Here is a 20,055-nt window from a genome sequence, read left to right on the forward strand (position 1 = left end):
AATATTGGATAATAAATCAACAAGATGTTATAAAATTATTGCAAAAATTATGGAGCTCCAATGATTGAGAAAATCTAGGAATGTGTTCCCTGTCATTTGTTGCAGATTCCTAGTGTTGGGAACCATATCCATTATTTGAGGGATTTTGGAGGAGAAATCTTCTTCCTTTCAAGAAGAATGCTTCCTCGTAATTTTTTATAAGTGCCAATTTGAATTTGCCTCTAGGGGTCAGTTTTTCTTAGTCTTCTTGTGGAGGAAACTTGTATTTTTGCAGCTTCACTTTCATTTCTAGCAAGGATGTACTTAGATTGATTCAAATAATAAAGATTGATGTCATATTTAGCTTCTAAAGCTTGGTATCCTTCATAAGAATCTAATTATCCTTGGTCTTGACCATCTCAGGAGCCTTAGAGCCATTTTGTATAATTTATTTTTCTTCTTTTCACTTTTTATTCGCATGCGTCTCTTGTTCTTGTTTTTCCTATTTCTACATTTGGTATTGATGATTTCTTGTTGTAGGATTGGATTAAATAGTTGAAGTGAGCTTTTTTGGAAGGATCACAAGCATGATTTTATCCTTGAAAAAGCTTTGAAAGGTCATAGTAATCATTGAGCTACTTGGATAAGTTTGTTTATTCACAAATCTAAAATTTCTAGAAGTTCCTTGTAGCAACTAGTAGTAATTTTCTGTTATTTTTTAGAACATGCTAATGAGCTTCATTTAAGTTACTTCCACTTGGATTAGGTCATAAAAAATTTCAAGTTAATAACAAAATTTACCCTATTTCATTTTCATTTGATTAGGTCAGGCATTTGATAGATTAACTAGTTCACTAGTTCTTGAATTCCTATTTAAACTAGTAATTTTCTGTTATTTTTTAGCACATGTTAACAGGGGTATTTTTTGGTGATTCCACTTGCAATGGTGACCTAATACATCCTATTCAATAACAAAATTTGTTCCATCCCATTCGGATTTGATTTACTTGGTCATTCGATAAATTATATCTTCATGTAGAAAATTTGTAACTTCTTGTAGCAAACACTGTAACTTCCTGTAGCACTCCTCTAGTACATGTAAACTTGACCATATTTGTTCAAAAATATTGTTTTTTGTCTCTTATGGTTGAATCATAACCCCTAGGCTATAAATCCATGATTGAGGAATAATACAACACCAATTAGGACATGCCTTTTAAAAAGTAGATTAGGTCTATTTATTTTAATTCATGCTCTAGGGATTTCAATTATAAATTGTTGTTCTTCCCTAAGATTAATTTCTTTTCAAAGTAATATCTCCATTTAGGAAATTTGTTTATAATTTTATTTCATTACATTCAATCCATTACATCATGACAGTGAAAGAATGACACATTGTATGTTGCACATATAGTGCCGATACTTCTTAAGTTTGTATGAAACCTGGGTTGATAATTAAAGTTGATAGCCTTGGGAGTTGTAGCATTCTTATTGCAATGCTAAGGCTCATCAAATCCCTCAAAGAAGAACTAGCTTGATTGATTCAGGATAAAGAGTGCATCTGCCCCTCCTAGAACTGAGTTGAAATCTCTACTCATAGTCTTCTAGGGATTCATTAAGTCCAAGAGTCATTCCAAAGATTTATTCCTTGGTTTCTTTAGACCTATAGTAGTTCATGTACTTGTTATTAAAGACTTGTTGCGGTTGATCCTAGCCCCAAGAAAACCCATAAACTAGCGAAAGGATGCATCCTTAAGGGTAGATGTGAATAACTTTAGCTTCTGGTCATGAGAGGCATAGTCATAGGTCCTGCAAACAATAGAATATTCAAACATAAAAGTATCAAGATCCTCAAAGGTTAAGCCATGGAAGTGTGGAAGGGTAGTAAGGCTTATATTCTTCATTCTAGCCTCTCCATTGGTCTCTCTAATAGGGAAAACCTCACTGTTCTTTTTTCATCCATGGTTTGGGTAGGTGAAATGGGTTCTGCTTCTTCGCCAATAGGTTCTTCAAAGATCTCAGGTTGCTCACCTAAAGGATATTCTAACTCCTCTATAGTCAAAGGGGGAAGCTAACAGTCATCGAAGAAGAGTGAAGGTTCACTGTTTGAGCGTGTGGGGGTGTTTGGTAAGAATTTTCCTTGAGTATCTTTATTCCTATGAGGCTTGAAAGAATTTTTTCTTCTTCTTTTACGTGATTTTATCAAAACTGAATGCAAAATAGAAAATAATGATTAAGAAAAAATAACATCTACCTAGACACCTCCCCATCAACAACACCAAAAAATGGTGAGCCCTGGTATTGCACCAAGAGTGTTGCAACTCCTAAGGGCTCCTCAACTCTCTTTATCAACCCGGGGTTTCTACAAACTTCGAGGTGATTGTGCTATATACGCAGTAGATGGTATTATATTCATGTCACCCTCAACTAGAATATTTGATCAATAGTGCTCCAAGACCATTCTTTCTACTGAATTAGAAGGAAACTAACTAATGAAGGTGCAATTTAGAAGCTATCTCTAATGATAAAAGGGAAAATGATTTTTAAACCTCAACATGTAAATTTCATTGAATCTGTTATCACTTTGTAACTTTCCTAGGCTGAGGAGGAAATTGCAGAGATAACCACAAACCACTTGCAGACTTGGAAACTAGCCTTTCCAATCAGATTTTCCATCAATCGTAGTTTAAGATTTTAGGCTAGGTATGACAACCAAGAAAATTGTTTTAAAGTTTTGGTTGCAGGGTAAAGGAGAGGTTCATTGGGCATGGAGTCTGTTTGATGAAAGTGAACAATCATTGGTTATAGAGAAATTTTATGACATATTCTAGATCTTTGAATTTGTTGTAGCATATGATAGAGGAATTAAGGCGCACATCCCATTAAACATAAAGCACCTCAAGGATGAATTATATACTTAAATTTAGAATAAAAACATTCAAATTATTTGAAAGAAATGAAACAGAGCATCTATCATGGATAAAGTTTGAACATATAATATTCGCTCAAATAATGAGAAAATAAAATGTTTCATGAATAACTTAGAGAAGAACACATAAACACTGAAAGGAGAACATCAATTGTAACTAATAACATAGGAATCCTTGAGAAAAAAACTTTGTAATTCTGTATTGATCACTTCAATTGAAACTCCACAATTTAAAGAAGAAAAACCTCTCTTTTATTCTACCCTCAAGAACCCTTTTTTATTACAAAATACATGATTTTATAATAAAAATAATCTTAAACTGTTTCCTCATTTTGCTAGAAAATAAAATCGAATTACAATCATGAAAGATAAACTGAAATAAAAATGATTGCGGTAGGTGTCTCGAGCAGTTGATGTTGTTGGGGGTACTGGTCAAAGTTGCCACCTTTGATTGTGCCAAATGTCCAACAAATCTAGAGATGAATCCATGATTGCCATCTGTTGAAGAGTGTGCCTAGAAAGCTGGAAGTTGACTGACTGCCCCGCTGATTTGGTGCCTGATAATTTGCATTTGAGGTTGACTTACCACATAAACTGGAGATGATATTAACGGGTTGATTTCGTGCCCTGAAAACTTGAGATTTATCTGCCAACTTCAGATTCAATCTTTCACGATGTTTGGGAAAAATATTGTTATAAAGTACGGTTTGCATACACCATATGCTATGGGCAGTTAAACCTTTAGCTTGAAACCAATCTAGAAGCTCCTGTAAAGTCAATTTAAACTCAATTACCCACCGGTCCCAAAGAGTCCAGCTTAGATCTCGATGCTTAGTTAACTTTGCTGGAGTAGGTTCAGCCATTGAAAACAATGGCAGTGCTAAGTTTGCAAAAGAGTTGCAATACTTTTCAATACTATGGCAAAAGAGAACCTTGTAAAGTTCTAAAAAAACTAAACCAGTTGCCATTGCAGTCATAGTGGAAATAGCAGGAACAATCCTGCCAGTTATGAATTTAGCCTTTAGCTTATCCACCTCAGGAAAGATATAATTTCGTGCACGCATGTAAGCAAGCCCAGCTATAAGCTCAATATGCATATCATCATCCTTTTCAAAGTGAATAGGATTCATTCGAAAACATAAAGGTAAGTTCTTGACCCCTTCTTCTAGCATTTTAATCATATTAGCAATACATGCATTGTCATCTACTACTGTGACATTTCCATTTGTAGAATTTGCATCTGTCATATTTTTAGTTATTCTTGGCTGGAAATCAGGAACCTGCACTTTAGCTACAACTTCTGAAAATATTTCTCTATTCAAAGCCCAATCTTGGACTGGAATTCCATAATTCTGCGCTAGCAATATTGATGTTGCGGCAATAAATGAAAGGTGAGCAAGATCATTTGATGTGCACTGGAGGGGCTTTGGAAAGCGCTTAGGAGTAGACCAAAATGGTGTATTTTGGGATGTCATTGTATTCTCTGGAAATGTAAAAACAAGTTGCTTCACATCATTTGTGAAATACTCCTCAAATTTTCTGCAAGACCAGGCTACACAGTCTTCAAATGTGATACATCTCTCAAACACTAGACACTCAAGAAGACGATCCAGAAGACTTTGAGCCTGAGCCTGACTTCCAGACTTTATAGATATTTTATACTCCTGGGGATTGGAAAGGAAAGCATTTGCATTAGTTGGTACTTTCTCCAACATACCTTCAAATTCATACCTTGCCCATGTAAGACAGTGATCAATGTGGGTAGGAGTGAATAGCGCACATTGGGAACTCCTTCTCAGGCGGGGTCTCTTGAAGCTCCAAAATTTTTAGTCAAATGAGGAAATACTACTTTTATGTGGCACTTAGTTCCAAGAGTACCAGACTCTAACAAAGGTTTCTAAAATTAAACACATTTGTTGTCTATATAAAGTCTTCCATTAACATTGTCGATTGCACTTATCACCACTCCCTGGTTCTCAAAAAAATTATCATCAAATATATGTTCAGTGTCTAAAGACGCACAACTTTGCAATGCTTCAATCTGAAAACTAGGATTGATCTTAGTTGTAGCAGATGTGGCTACTGTTGATTTAGCTTGACCAATATTCCAACTCGTAAAAAGGAACTGCCTGCTCAAATTACTCTTCTCAATAACATCATCATCTATTATTGTTAGCTTTCCCGGAGTTCTAAGGAAGCTCCCATGAGAGATTAGTTTTTCAAGAATTCACATCCCAGAGCAGCTGCCCCAACAACAAATACGTTGGATTCCTCCAATATCTTTTGCAGATTTATTCCAAAAACAGAAATTTGAGCATCGTATCAACAATTCAGAGGCATAATATCCTCTGGCCTAAGAGGAAGCTTAGGAAGAGATTCCAATGAGTCAAAGTAAAAGAACTGAAAAAATGTATGAAACTTTCCTGAACAAGCTTTCACAACCTCTTAGGCAACAATTCCACCGAACATTGCTGCCATGGGATTTAACTCTGCATGGCAACCACTTGAAAAATGTCTTAATACATGTCCATCAATTGTGTTTAATTTATGGTCACCTGATGTTTCATTAATAGATATTGCCAAAGACACTAACTTGGTAGCATCTTCCTTTGACAAAGGAGCAGGAAAACGCAAACTCACACACAATTTTATCTAGAGCATGAAAAGCCAAGCGTAACAATGGAGGGCGATCAAACTTCGAAGTATCACTAAGAAGAAATTCACCATGACCTTCAAGAGCTTCCTTTAGTGGCTTAGACTGAAACACCTTATATTGTTTCACCTCTATGACAATTCCACCTTTCTCATAGGCACCGAAATTGGTGGTATCTTCCTCAAGAACAAATCCATAAGATCTTGCATTCTTTATCCTTTTTGGCTTTCCATCATTCAGCTCAGTAATACCTTTAACTTCAGTAAAAACAACAAGGTCCCCATCTTGGAACTCTAGCCTCTCATCCTCAACACATGATACAATAGTTGGATTATCATTGCTAATAGATGCAACTATACCAGTGAGAGGTTCTTAACCATTCACATCATATACAGTGAACTCAAGTCCAAAGTCACAAAACACACTTCCAAATAGTCCATGAATATCTGACTTAATGAAAGGTATTGGTGTTTTCTGCATACAACAGTAATCATCAAAGTCAATCGATTTTTAAAGACTTAGTCCTATCAACACTATTTCCTAGAATTGAGACAGCTTTTCCTTAGATATCTTAGTAGTCCAGGTAGAAACAACAACGGAAGTGTTTATTAAAATTTCCAACAGAAGCAAGTGCTCTGTTCTTTCCAATATCATCTTCTGTAAATAAGAACTTGCTAGACAAGTCCAACATTTCAACAGTCCTCTCATCATGTAACTTGAAAGAATTTACACCGTCCAATATACGGTTCTTTGCTTTCCTTAAATTATAGATTATGAGCAATCCCCTATCTTGTAGAGAAGTTGTTTTAACTTGAGTTTTGACTGGCAAAATGGGGATTTTCTTTTTTCAGAACTAGGCTAAGTGTAGGCGGGGGACAACTCAAATGTTGTATGGAAGAATGATCTGCCCACCAGTGGGATGCTATCACCAGGATTGTGCGAAGCTTGGTCAAGCTTGGACGCCCATTGGAACTGGCTTACTCTGACATCAAAACCAGAAGATGCATTAAAATAGAGCTATAAAAGCATTCAAAACCTCTAGCGCTATGAGTTGTTCCAAGCAACAGCGCACATGAATATCACGAAATTTATGGAGTCATAACATTATCTCCATTCGAGGATTATGTCCTCCCAGTGAGGCAGCTAAGAACCCAGTAGACCAGGTGCCTTGATCCATTGGGTTGTTCCCAAAGCTTTACCCTGCAACCTTTAAAATGACTTACTCTGAAACCAAAACCAAATGATGCTTGTTTTTCAAGCTTATTCACACACCATCCTACTCTAATAATTGAAACCAAGTGCTCAATCAAGTGATAGAAAAGTGCTACTGCAGCCAATCGAGAAATTGGTTGCTCTATTTGCCCCTGCTCATACAATCTTCAAAGAAAAAGAAAAACTCAAATAATAACAACTCAAATTTCCATCTGGATCCAATACCTGTATTGATCAACCAAGCAAATTCTACCTTCATCGATGACTGCAATAAAATGACCAAAGGATCATGGAAACCATGCAACATAAGGTATTTTTGAAGATCAACAAAACAAAAAGCTCTCTCTTTATTAATAGCTGCAATTTGTCCCTGTTTTATACCTTCATTTTCCACATTATGCTCAGAATATATGGCAAAAAATTGTTCGACCTTCTCATCATCAAGGTCAGGGACAGGTTTTGTATATTCCTGTAAATCCTCAATTGAAGTTACATCTTGAATAAAGGGAATAGTTGTAAATGACTCTTCAGGAATCTCAACCAAAGCGTTCTTTTGACCTTTTACAATTTCTGAACTTGTCAACTTCAAGGATGATGACTCATGAATAATTGGTATATCATTTGGGGAGCTCAAAATAAGCTGCTCTTCAATGAATGACTCAGGAGATAAGAGTTTTTTGGGAAAAGTGGATTGACTATCATGGTTCTCCTCTTGATCATCTAAAATTTGACAAGGCTGCAAACATTCACCTATTTCAAGAGAAAGGCCATCAATATCCACATCAAGCTCTTGGTTTATTTCATCTTTAGCTAGAGAAGAATCTACAGCCTGCTGAAAATTTTCTTGAATATCATGACCAATATCCTCTAACCTTTCTTCTTGATGATGACCCAGATTTTCATACAAAGCTTCCGTACTTTCTTCATTCATGAACTCATCATCTCCATAAATATTTTCAATATTTTGAATAAAGTTTTCAAATTGATCACAACAATTTTTCACTAGTAACAGAGATGGGCAAGATTCCTTATAATGCTCAAGAAATACTGTGTGAAAGTCCTTAAGAGAATAAAGACTAGAAGGAAGTAATTTCTCATACCAATATCTTTCTTTTTCTTCTAAGAATGCCATGAATACCTTCATAAGACAATCTTTGTGAAATTTAACTTTAATCTTAAGGATGTGCATATGAAACCTAATCAGATGCAAAGAAACATCATCTCCTATTTGGTCTTTGAAGGTAGGTAAATAAGTCTTCCAACTTACACCAGGCATACAATTTGGAAAGCCTGTAATATGATTGCGATGCATAGGAGCATACCTTTCAGATTGAGAACTCATGTTTATTTCTGGATCCTGCTGCTAGTGGAGTCTTTAGATCAGCTTGAAACTGTTTGGAGTCAACAGGTAAATGTTTCAGCCTTCATATGTCTACTGTTGTCCACCATCAACAATCAGATCCGAAACTTAATAGTATATCTTGGGGAAGATGAAACCTTTCATCCCTAGTATGGTCGCCTGAATGTTATCACTCCGTAATTTTCCTAGGCTGAGGAGGAAATTGCAGAGGTAACCACAAACCACTTGCAGAATTGGAAACTAGCCTTTCCAATCCTAGAGAGGGCTCTCTCTCTCAATGGATTTTCCATCAATCGCAGTTTAGGATTTTAGGCTAGGTATGACGACCAAGAAATTGGTTTTAAAGTTTTGGTTGCAGGGTAAAGAAGAGGTCCATTGGGCATGGAGTCTGTTTGATGAAAGTGAACAATCACTGGTTATAGAGAAATTTTATGACAAGGGAAAGGTAGTCAGACTTCTAGATCTTTGAATGTGTTGTAGCATATGATAGAGGAATTAAGGAGCATATCCCATTAAACATAGAGAATCTCAGGGATGAATTCTATGCTTAACTTTAGAAGAAAAACATTCAGATTATCTGAAAGGAATGAAACAGAGCATCTATCTTGGATGAATTCTGCACATATAATATTCATTCAAATAATGGGAAAAGAAAATGTTTCATGAATAACTTAGAGAAAAACACATAAACACTAAAATGAGAATATCAGTGGTAGCTAATGACACAGGAATCCTTGAGAAAAAGAGCTTTGTACTTCTGTATTGATTACTTGAATTGAAACTCCACAGTTTACAAAAGAAAATCTCTCTTTTATTCTACCCTTAGCAACCATTTTTTATTACAAAATATATGTTTTTATAATAAAAATAATCTTAAACTGCTTCCTCATTTTGCTGGAAAATAAAATCGAATTACAATCACAAGAGATAAACTGAAATAAAAAAGATTGCAGTAGGTGTCTCGCCGCTGGTGTTGCTGGAGGTACTGGTCAAAGTTGCCACCTTTGCTTGTGCCAAATTTCCAACAAATCAAGAGATGAATCCATGATTGCCATCTGTTGAAGAGTCTGCCTGGAAATCTGGAAGTTGACTGACTTCCCTACTGATTTGGTGCTTGAGAATTTGCATTTGAGGTTGACTTACTACATAAGCTAGAGATGATATTTACTTGCTGATTTCGTGCCTTGAAAACTTGAGATTGATATGCCACTTTCAGATTCAATCTTTCACATTATTTGGGGAAAATCGTTTATAAAGTATGGTTTGCATACACGATATGCTATGGCTAGGTAAACCTTTAGCTTGAAACCAATCTAGCAGCTCCTGTAAAGTCAAATTACCCTCAATTACCCACCGGTCCCAAAGAAACCAGCTTAGTTCTCGATGCTTAATTACCTTTGCTAGAGCAGGTTGAGCCATTGAAAACAATGGCAGTGCTAAGTTTTCAAAAGAGTTGTGATACTTTTCAATACTATGGCAAAAGAGAACGTTGTAAAGTTCTAAACAAACTAAACCAGCTGCCATTGCAGTCGTAGTGGAAATAGCAGGAACAATCCAACTATGAATTTAGCCTTTCGCTTTTCCACCTCATGAATGTTATAATTATGTGCACGCATGTTAGCAAGCCCGACTATAAGCTCAATCTGCATCACGTCATCCTTTTCAAAGTGAAATGGATTCATTCGAAAACCTAGAGGTAAGCTCTTAACCCCTTCTTCTAGCGTTTTAATCATATTATCAATACAATTATACATGCATTATCTACGGTTGCAACATTTCCATTTGTAGAATTTGCATCTGTCATACTTTTACTTATTTTTGGTTGGAAATCAGGAACCTGCACTTTATCTACAACTTTTAACAATTTATCTCTATTCAAAGCCCAATCTTAGACTGGAATTTCATAAATTTGCGCTCGCAATATTGATGTTGCGACAATAAATGAAAGGTGAGCAGGATCATTTGATGTGCACTACAAGGGCTTTGGAAAGCGCTTAGGAGAAGACCAAAATGGTGTATTTTGGGATGTTGTTGAATTCTCTGGAAATGTAAAATGAAGTTGCTTCACACGATTTGTGAAATATTCCTCAAATTTTCTGCGAGACCATGCTAGACAATCTTCAAATGTGATACATCTCTCAAACACTAGACACTCAAGAAGATGATCCACAAGACTTTGAGCCTGAGCCTGACCTCCAGACTTTATAGATCTTTTATACTCCTGGGGATTGGAAAGGAATGCATTTGCATTAGTTGGTGCTTTCTCCAACATACCTTCAAATTCAGACCTTGCTCATGTAAGACGGTGATCAACATTATGTCGGTAGGAGTGAACAGTGCACACTGGGAACTCCTTCTCAGGCGGGTCTCTTGAAGCTCCGTAATTTTTAGTCAAAATTTTCATTAACATTGTCCAGTGCACTTATCACCACTCCCTGGTTCTCCCAAAAATTATCATCAAATATATTTTCAGTGTCTGAAGACGCACGAAATTGAAATGCTTCAAAATGAAAACTAGGATTGATCTTAGTTGCAGCAGATGCGACTACTGTTGATTTAGCTTGACCAATATTCCAATCCCTAAAAAGGAATTTCCTGGTCAGGTTACTCTTCTAAATAACATCATCATCTGTTATAGTTAGCTTTCCCAAACTTCTACAGGAAGCTCCCATGAGAGCTAAGTTTTTTAAGAATTCACATTCCAGAGAAGCTGCCCCAAAAACAAATACATTGGATTCCTCTAATATCTTTTGTAGATTTATTCCAAAAGCAGAAATTTGAGCATCGTATCGATAATTTAGAGGCATAATATCCTCTGGCCTAAGAGGACTGTTAGGAAGAGATTCCAATGAGTCAAAGTAAAAGAACTGGAAAATTGGATGAAACTTTCCTGAACAAGCTTTCACGACCTCTTGGGCAACAATTCCACTGAACACTATTGCCATGGGATCTAACTCTGCATGGCAACAAATTGAAAAATGTTTTAATACATGTTCATCGATGGTGTTTGATTTCTGGTCACCTGATGTTTCATTAATAGATCTTGCCAAAGACACTAATTTGGTAGCATCATCCTTCGACGAAGGAGCAGTAAAACGCCCAAATTCACGCACAAATTTATTTAGAGCATGAAAAGCCAAGTGTAACAATGAAGGGCGATCAAACTTCGAAGTATCACTAAGAAGAAATTCACCAAGATCTTTATGAGCTTCCTTTAGTGGCTCAGAATGCAACATTTTGGATTGTTTCACCTCTGTGACAATTCCACCTTTCTCACAGGCACTGAAATTGGTGGTATCTTCCTCAAGAACAAATCCATAAGATCTTGCATTCTTTATCCTTCTTGGCTTTCCATCATTCAGCTCAGTAATACCTTTAACTTCAGTAAAAACAACAAGGTCCCCATCTTGGAACTCCAACCTCTCATCCTCAATACAGGATACAATAGCTGGATTATAATTGCTAATAGATGCAACTATACGAGTGTGAGGTTATTCACCATTCACATCATATACAGTGAACTCAAGTCCAAAGTCACAAAACTCACTTCCAAATAGTCCAAGAATATTTGACTTAATGAAAGCTATTGGTGGTTTTTTCATATGACAGTAATCATCAAAGTCAATCACTTTTTGAAGACTTAGTCTTGTGAACACTACTGCCTGGAATTGAGACAACTTTTCCTTAGATATCTTAGTAGTCCAGGTAGAAACAATGGAAGTGTTCAACTCTTGCAATTTTCCAACAAAAGAAATTGCTCTGTTTTCTCCAATATCATCTTCTGTAAATAAGAAGTTGCTAGACAAGTCCCACATTTCAACAGTCCTCTCATCATGTAACTTGACAGACTTTACACCATCCAATGTAAGGTTCTTTGCTTTCCTTAAATTATTGTTTACAAGGAATCCCCCATCTTGTAGAGAAGATGTTTAACTTGAGTTTTGACTGACAAAATGGGGATTTGTTTTTTCAGAACTAGGCTGAGCATAGGTGGAGGACAAGTCAAATGTTGGATGGAAGAATGATCTGCCCACCAGTTGGATGTTATCACCAAGATTGTGTGAAGCTCAGTCGAGCTTGGATCCCCATTGGAACTGACTTACTCTGAATCCAAAACCAAAAGATGCATTAAACTAGCGCTACAAAAACATTCAAAACCTCTAGCGCTATGAGCTGTCACGAGCAACAATGCTCATGAATATCACGAAATTTATGGAGTGATAACATAATCAATTCAAGAAAAGACAAGAGCTACACTACTTGCAGAAAGGGAACTACATTATCTTGCAATCAACCATCTAGCTACCAAATCTACTTGTAGACAGGAAACTAACCTATCAAATCATAACTCAAGATTTTATGCATCAGCTATCTAGCTCACACTTGGATATTAATGAATGTTCAATTTGTGCTAAATCTGTGATAAAGAGATTAATGCTATTCTATTTTGCAGTGAAGGAAAAGGATGGTTGGAATGGCCTAGGTGTTGCCCTTGATCATGGAGTCACAGCTAGGGGTCAACCTACTTCTAAACTAAGTCAAAATTGCATCATAGGTAAAAAAATATGGTGAACCAGACTGCTACAAGTATGCTATGGGAGGCTGCTATAGGTGCCCTGTATTACTACAGTAAGCTCTGTAATGCTACAAGAAGGCTGCTGAGAAGGTTTAAGAGGTAGGAATGATGAGTTCAAGGGATGGTAAGGTGGATGGAGGTTGTGGTAGATGGATGAAAGGTGGCCAACACCCCTAGCCAAGCTCAAAACCTTAGGAAGGCTTGTTTTGAACTAGGAGAGATGCTCACGGTGACCTAAGGGAATGATCTCAAGAACATAATTTTGGATTCATCAAAGAGGGTGAAGAAGTCCAAGATGGAGATGGTGAAAGGCCCCTTGCCTGTAGATCCAAACAACCCTGCAACATCACATGCACATACTCTTTTATCATTGACAAAATGAAACAACTAATAGTGGAAAAGATGAGTTGAATTTAAATGCCATCTAATCTATGCCAAAAACTCTGATCTAGTCAATAAATCAACTCCTAAGCTACAACAAGCATATGCAAAACAAGATAACTAAACATAGTGTTTTTGGACTGTGATTGTAGATTGTTCCATTCATGCTCCCATGAGAGAGATGAGATAGAGATTGCAATAACAAGATTTTTTAGGGGTTATGTTGTAATGAAATGCAGAAAACTAATAAGCACTCTAAGCTAAAAATAAATACCAATACATAAGAGGGACCTAAGCCACTGGGGTTGGGCCCAAACCCAAGAGCCTGAGCCCTCTAGAACTAACTCAGCGATTAACCAATAAGAAACTTCTCATTATCATTGCATCAATGTCAAATACATCACATAACTAGTCAAAAATAACAGTATCAAGTGCTTAAGCTCGATAGCTTCCTAGCTGAAAACAAAGTTCGAATCCTAATGAGCTCTTTTGCATGTTTATTTATACAATAGGGTAGCTACTAGCATCTCCCTAGAAAATAGGAGTGTTTGTCTCCCAAAACTCGATAAGGGTGGATCTCGATCTTCTTTAACTGCACTTGCTTGGCTGCCAATGACCTCGTCTTGCTTGGCTACTAACAACCTCGAGTTGATGAGAGAGAGTGTGATGATATTCGCTGATTGAGGGAGTTAAGGAGGTAGACAACCTCCTAGAATCTCTCCCTGTTGTCCACTCTAAGCTCCTGCATTGAAATCATCTCAAAATGCTCAATTTCTTGCATTTAAACCATATTAGGCCACATGACATAGAGAAACATATTTTACCCCTCTCACTAAGCATAATATAACAAAAAATGTAAATAAATGTGAGAAAGAGATAATTCTAAAGTTGGAGGATGGCATTATGACCCTTATCATGTACCTATTGATGAGCCTCATCATCACCCCCTACTGAAACTGTTGCTCATCCTCTGAGCAACTCAATCATCTATGTCCATGTCTTTCATGGCCTTGGTGGCCTCCCTAACATCCCAAGGTTCCTAAGATGGTGTGCCTTCTTGGGGATAAAAGCCTGCATTCTTTTCTATCTTTGTCCACTCATTCTTCTCCTCTACTTCTTTTCTTCTTTCTGTAGGCATAGAAACAAGAGTGCACTGAGCTTGAGTCTAATCCAATTGACTTGTAATCTTTGCATGATTCTTTTGTACACGGGTGTCCTCTCCAATGCATTCCTTAGCCTTTCAGGAAAGTGATATTATCTAATATGGAGATTGTGGGGTAAGTCATTCCATCTCCTCTGGCAGGCTTGTTGGCTTTATGTTCCCAACAACCTAAGTGTGTCTTCAAAATGTGAGATGGCTTGTTCTTGGGTGGCAAAGTATTTGGTTGTTAGGTCAGCATCATTAGAGATGATGCTATGAATATTAATGACAACCATTGGGCTCATTAGCCCGACCGTGATATATAATGGTTCAATTTATTCCTTTTCCCAAGGGATGCTCCACCCAAAAGATGTTTCCCTACATTAATGAGTGTTATTCCTAGTAAACTCTTAATGTAAATTAGTGCATCTAACCCAAATTTTTTTGAAATAGATACTTACCCACATAAAACTAGCCAAAAATTCAACATCAATAATAACAAAAACATGTGAAATAGTACATTATATTTTTACAATATTAAGTAACCATCTTTTATTTATCATCATATATTCCTCTAATTGTACGCACATGTTATTTTCTAAGTTTTATTTATTATCATATTCCTCTAAGTGTGCACATATTATTTTCGGTTCCTTTATATATATCATAAAAGCACACGTTCTATGTAAAGGTATTCTTGTATATGTACGTTCCTGGATCCGAACACAAATTATATATAGATATATCTAAACGTGCACACATGTTATTTTCCGTTCCTTTATATATCATGAAAGAACATGTTCTCCGTAAGGGTATTCTTATATATGTACGTTACTGAATCCAGACACATTATATATTTTATATGTGCTCAAGTGTGCACACATGCATTTTTCTATTCCTTTATATATCATGAAAGGCGCACATGTTTTCTGTAAGGGTATTCTTGTATATGTACGTTACTAAATCCAAACACAAATTATATTGTATATGTGTTTAACCCAACCAAAGTTCACACCGTTCTGATTTACAGAGCCGTAAATTTGAATTATATCTATATATAATTTATTTTTATTTTTATTTTTCAAAATAAACAAATTAGAGTAAAGATACATTTATGTGAGTACAAATAAATTTATATTTAAATTTGTTATTGCAAATATACTAGCGTTGTTATAAGAAACGACTCTCGATGATGAATAAAGGAAAAGGACATAACATAACAAGTATGTCTCGACAAGAAAAAATAGTGAATTTTGTTTGAATGGAGTGTCAAAATGAGATGCTTGAATTTATAAATAAAAAACTCACTAGTCAGCTCTAAGAAAGAGAGTCTGGTTATGTAGAATGCTCTACATTCTCAATATACTTCAAACATTATATAGCATACATGGCTATAGGGAAGTTAGAACCATACCCTAAGAAATAGAAACCAATTCCTATTCTAAGGTCTCGTGAACCAACTCACACTATTATAGGATTCTCCATTATCTTCAACACTCCCCCTTAATGGAGAATGGGTTCACAAATATGCCTAACATCTCCCTAAACATTTCAAACTTAATTTTGCCAAGAGGCTTAGTGAAAATGTCTGCAACATTATCACACGTTTTACAATATACAAGATGGATTTCTTTTGATTGAACTTTCTCCTTGACAAAGTGGAATTATGTATCAATGTGTTTAGTGTTCTTGTGAAACACTAGATTATTAGCAAGTTTGATTGAACTCTGGTTGTTGCATCTTTATGTTCTTCCCCGACATTGTGGAGAAGTCTCCGCAACCAAACTGCCTCACATGTTGTTGCACACATAGCTTGATACTCTGCTTCCATTGAAGACAAGGAAACTGTGTTTTGTTTCTTACTGCTCCATGTAATCACCCCGAATCCAATATTGAATGCATATCCTGTTATGGATCTGTGGTCGTCTACATTTCCAGCCCAGTCGAAATCTATAAATCTTGTCAATTTAATATCAGAAGAATTAGTATAAATAATACCATAGTCTATAGTTCCTTGTAGATACCTTAAAACACCTTTTGTTGCATTCCAATGACTCTCAAGTGGTTTGGACATGTATTGACTTAGCACACTGACTGCATAAGCCAAATCTGGTCTAATAGTGGTAAGGTAGATTAAGCTCCCAACCAGTTGTCTATAAAGTGTCACATCTGCCTCTTTAGAGCCATCCTCACTTTGAATTTTAATGTTCTATTGTAGTGGTACTGCTACAGCCTTACACGGATCCATCCTGAATCTTTCTAGTAGACCTCTGACATACTTATCCTGGGACATAAACGTTTGTCCTGTATCTCTCCAGATCTCAAGACCCAAACAATATCTTAATTCACCAAGGTCTTTCATTTCGAACACTTGTGACATTTGTTGCTTGATTTCTTTGATTAGAGCAATAACATCACCTGTAATAATTAAATCATCTACATACAAAGAAATCAACACTATGTGCCCCTTTTCATCTTTCATGATATACAGATTAGGGTCGTTTTTACTTCTATTGTAACCAAGTTGTAGAAAAATGAATCAATTTTTTCATACCAGGACTTGGGTGCTTGTTTTAGTCCATATAGAGATTTCTTTAATCTACAGACTAAATGTTCTTTTCCTTTCTGGACAAACCCCTCAGGTTGCTCTAAATAAACCTCCTCTTTCAGTTCCCCATTTAAAAATGCAGATTTTACATCTAGTTGGTGAATCATCCAATGTTTCTTAGTAGCTAAAGCAATCAACATTCTAATAGTATTTAGTTTAGCTATTGGGACAAATGTTTCTTCATAGTCAATGCCTTCTTTTTGTGAATACCCCCTTGCTACCAATCTAGCTTTTAATTTATCTATGGTTCCATCTACATTAATCTTGGGTTTATACAACCATTTACAGCCTATGGTTTGTTTCCCTTTAGGAAGTTCAACCAGCTCCTAAGTGTTGTTTCTAATTATAGATTCATATTCTTGTTCCATAGTTGTTTTCCATACACTACATCCATTTTCTTCCTTATAACTAGAAGGTTCAACAACATTCATCATACTAGTTATAAAAGCATTTTCCCTATATCTTGCTGGCAACTAAGCTTTCCTACCTGATCTCCTGAGTGGTGGGGTAACTTCAAAACTTGTCTGATCATCATTTTCTAGACTTGTCTTGACAGCTGCATCATTTTATTTCCCTTCTTTCTACTGCTGCATTTGTTGTTGCTGCTCCTTGTTGTCACCTGATTCATCCCCTCCTTCTTCTACCAACAAGGGCACATTCCATTCTTCCTTAGCACTCTCATGGCTTCCATCTTTAACCTGCTCATGAAACACTACATCTCTGCTCACAAACACTTTATGAGTAGAGATATTAAACAATTTATAAGCCTTAAATTCTATACAATACCCAACAAAGATACATTTGATGGCCTTTGAGTCAAGTTTCTTTCTATCTTCCTTTGGGATATGAGCAAAGGCTTTGCTGCCAAAAACTCTCAAATGCTTAACTAGAGGCTTAAAACCAAATAAAGCTTCGAAAGGAGTTTTAAAATCTAAACTTCTTGTTGGACTCCTATTCTTTAAATACACTAAAGTATTAATCGCTTCAGCCCGAAAGCCATTAGAAATATTCTTACCTTTCAACATACTGCGAGCACACTCCACAAGGGTTCTGTTCTTCCTCTCTGCAACCCCGTTTTGTTGAGGAGAGTGGGGTACTAAAAACTGCTGCTATGTCCCATTATCTTTGCAGTATTTGAGTAGATAAGCTTTCTTGTATTCTCCCCCTTGATCCGAGTGGAGAATCCTGATGCATTTACCTGTACATTTTTCAACCATACTTCTGAACTCCTTGAAGTATTCAAAAGTGTTTCTCTTCTTCATGAGGAAATACACACAAGTAAATCTAGTACAATCATCAATAAATAATAAAAAATAGTATGCACTGCCTAACAATCTTGTCTGCATAGGCCCGCACAGATCTGTGTGTATCGGCTCAAGTATATCTCTCTTTTTTCTATCAGGATTCATAGGAAATTCATCTATGTGCTACTTTCCCAGTGCACATGCATCATAATCAATATGAACAAATTTTAAAACAAGAAGACCGTCGACCATACCTCTTTTCTGTAAAGCAGAAAATCATTGGAAGTTAATATGGCTGAACCTCTGGTGCCATAAGTCCACTGTAGTCATGGCAGATGATGCCAATGCCTGATGTGGTGCACTTTTAACATTTAACTTGTACAATCCTCCCACACGAATACCTAATGCAATAGGCTTCATAGAATCCAACAAGTCTTTAATGACACAATATGATTTATAAAACTCTACCATGAGATTCTAATCAGTCATAGTAGAAACAAAGATCAGATTCTTTTTTATCCCAGGTACATACATAACATTATGGATATGTCTAATATTTCCATCAGGCAAAACAACAGGAATATTACCATAACCTTTGATTTGGTATCCTCTATCATCACCAAGATAGATGTTTGCTCCACTGTTGGTCTCTTTGAAGTCTTCAAACCACTGTCTGTTCCCTGTCATGTGGATGGATGCACTTGAGTCGACAAACCAAGTATTTGTTTCATCCTCCTTAGCTGAAAGTGCAGAGTCAAATATGAGCAGTCTGATGTTCTGACTGTGTTCCTCATCAACAAAATGACCTGCATGTTGCTTATGTCTCTTCCGACCTTCATCAAACTTCTTTTTCATACAATATCTCGCTATATGGCCGATTCTGCCACAATAAAAACATTTGGTCACAGATTCATTTCTATTGAAAGACATACCTTGAGGTGAGGGCATCTTTCTCTGTAGGGCTGCGCTACTCTTATGTGTTGCATTTGGCTTTCCTCTGAAGGGCTTCTTCTTCGCCATTAAGGCTAGATCTGAACTCTGGGTTTATGAGTCAGTCATCTTTCCTCCTCTTGCATGAAGATCCCTATCAATTCTTCAAACACGGGGGCTTTTTCTCTTGCATTCAAGCCAGTGATGAACATGTGATACTCATCAGTCATAACATTCATGGTAATTGTGACCAGGTCTGTATCTGACATAACTTCACCGATATCACCCAGCTTGTTCTTGAGCTCCTTGAGCCGCGAAATGAATGTTACAACTGTCTCATTCTCCTCCATCTTGATGGAGAGAATCTTGCTCTTCAATAACAACAGTCGATTGGTGTTCTTGACCTTATAGAGATCCTTGAGTGTCTTCCAGATCTCTGGTGCAGTCTTGCAATCACAGATATGGAGAATAATGAAATATTTGACTGACAATTTCAGGACCATTTCGCCTTAGTCTCTCGCTTGTCCCAGTCTTAGATTGTTGCTTCTATTCCTCCTTTAATGAGGTTTGGCTTCACCTCATCATTGTTCACAATCGTCCATGCATTATGTCCCTCAAGCAGGGTTTGCAGCTTAAATTTCCAACCAAAGTAATTGGATCCATCTAGCTTCTTGTTTTCATTGAGGTAAGCTTTAGCTCACTAGTTATTCATCTTGAATGAATAAAAAACTTCAACCCCAATAATTAAAAAACAACAACCCCGATATTCTTAAAAAATAAACTGCTAAATTCCAAATCCACAAAAGCTGAGGCTAAATCACTTCAATTCCTCCTCCTCCTTTTTTAAATAATAATCGCCCTTTTTTTCAAAAAAAAAAAAACAAACTCTCTTGATAATTAAAGAATTGAATTAAGTGAGAAGGAAATGACTAAGCTCATTGGAATATGCATGCAGGAATGCGTTCAACAATTTGTGAAAGGTCGCAATCATAAGCCATTGCACTACTCCACTAACAACGCCACAATGGAGACGCAAACCACA

The 20,055-nt window shown here is 36.5% G+C and overlaps 2 pseudogenes; both read right to left on the reverse strand.

The window, feature by feature from the left end:
• Window positions 1-3,381: 3,381 nt before the first annotated feature.
• Window positions 3,382-7,905, reverse strand: LOC149174233 (ubiquitin-activating enzyme E1 2 pseudogene; annotated as a pseudogene).
• A 1,446-nt stretch (window positions 7,906-9,351) lies between these two features.
• LOC149174234 (ubiquitin-activating enzyme E1 2-like) lies at window positions 9,352-19,516 on the reverse strand (annotated as a pseudogene).
• Window positions 19,517-20,055: the final 539 nt, after the last annotated feature.

The sequence above is a fragment of the Pinus tabuliformis genome, chromosome 4_1 (genome assembly GCF_031772625.1).
Source record: "Pinus tabuliformis cultivar Carrire ecotype Pingquan chromosome 4_1, CPIR1, whole genome shotgun sequence".
Taxonomy (NCBI): Eukaryota; Viridiplantae; Streptophyta; class Pinopsida; order Pinales; family Pinaceae; genus Pinus; species Pinus tabuliformis.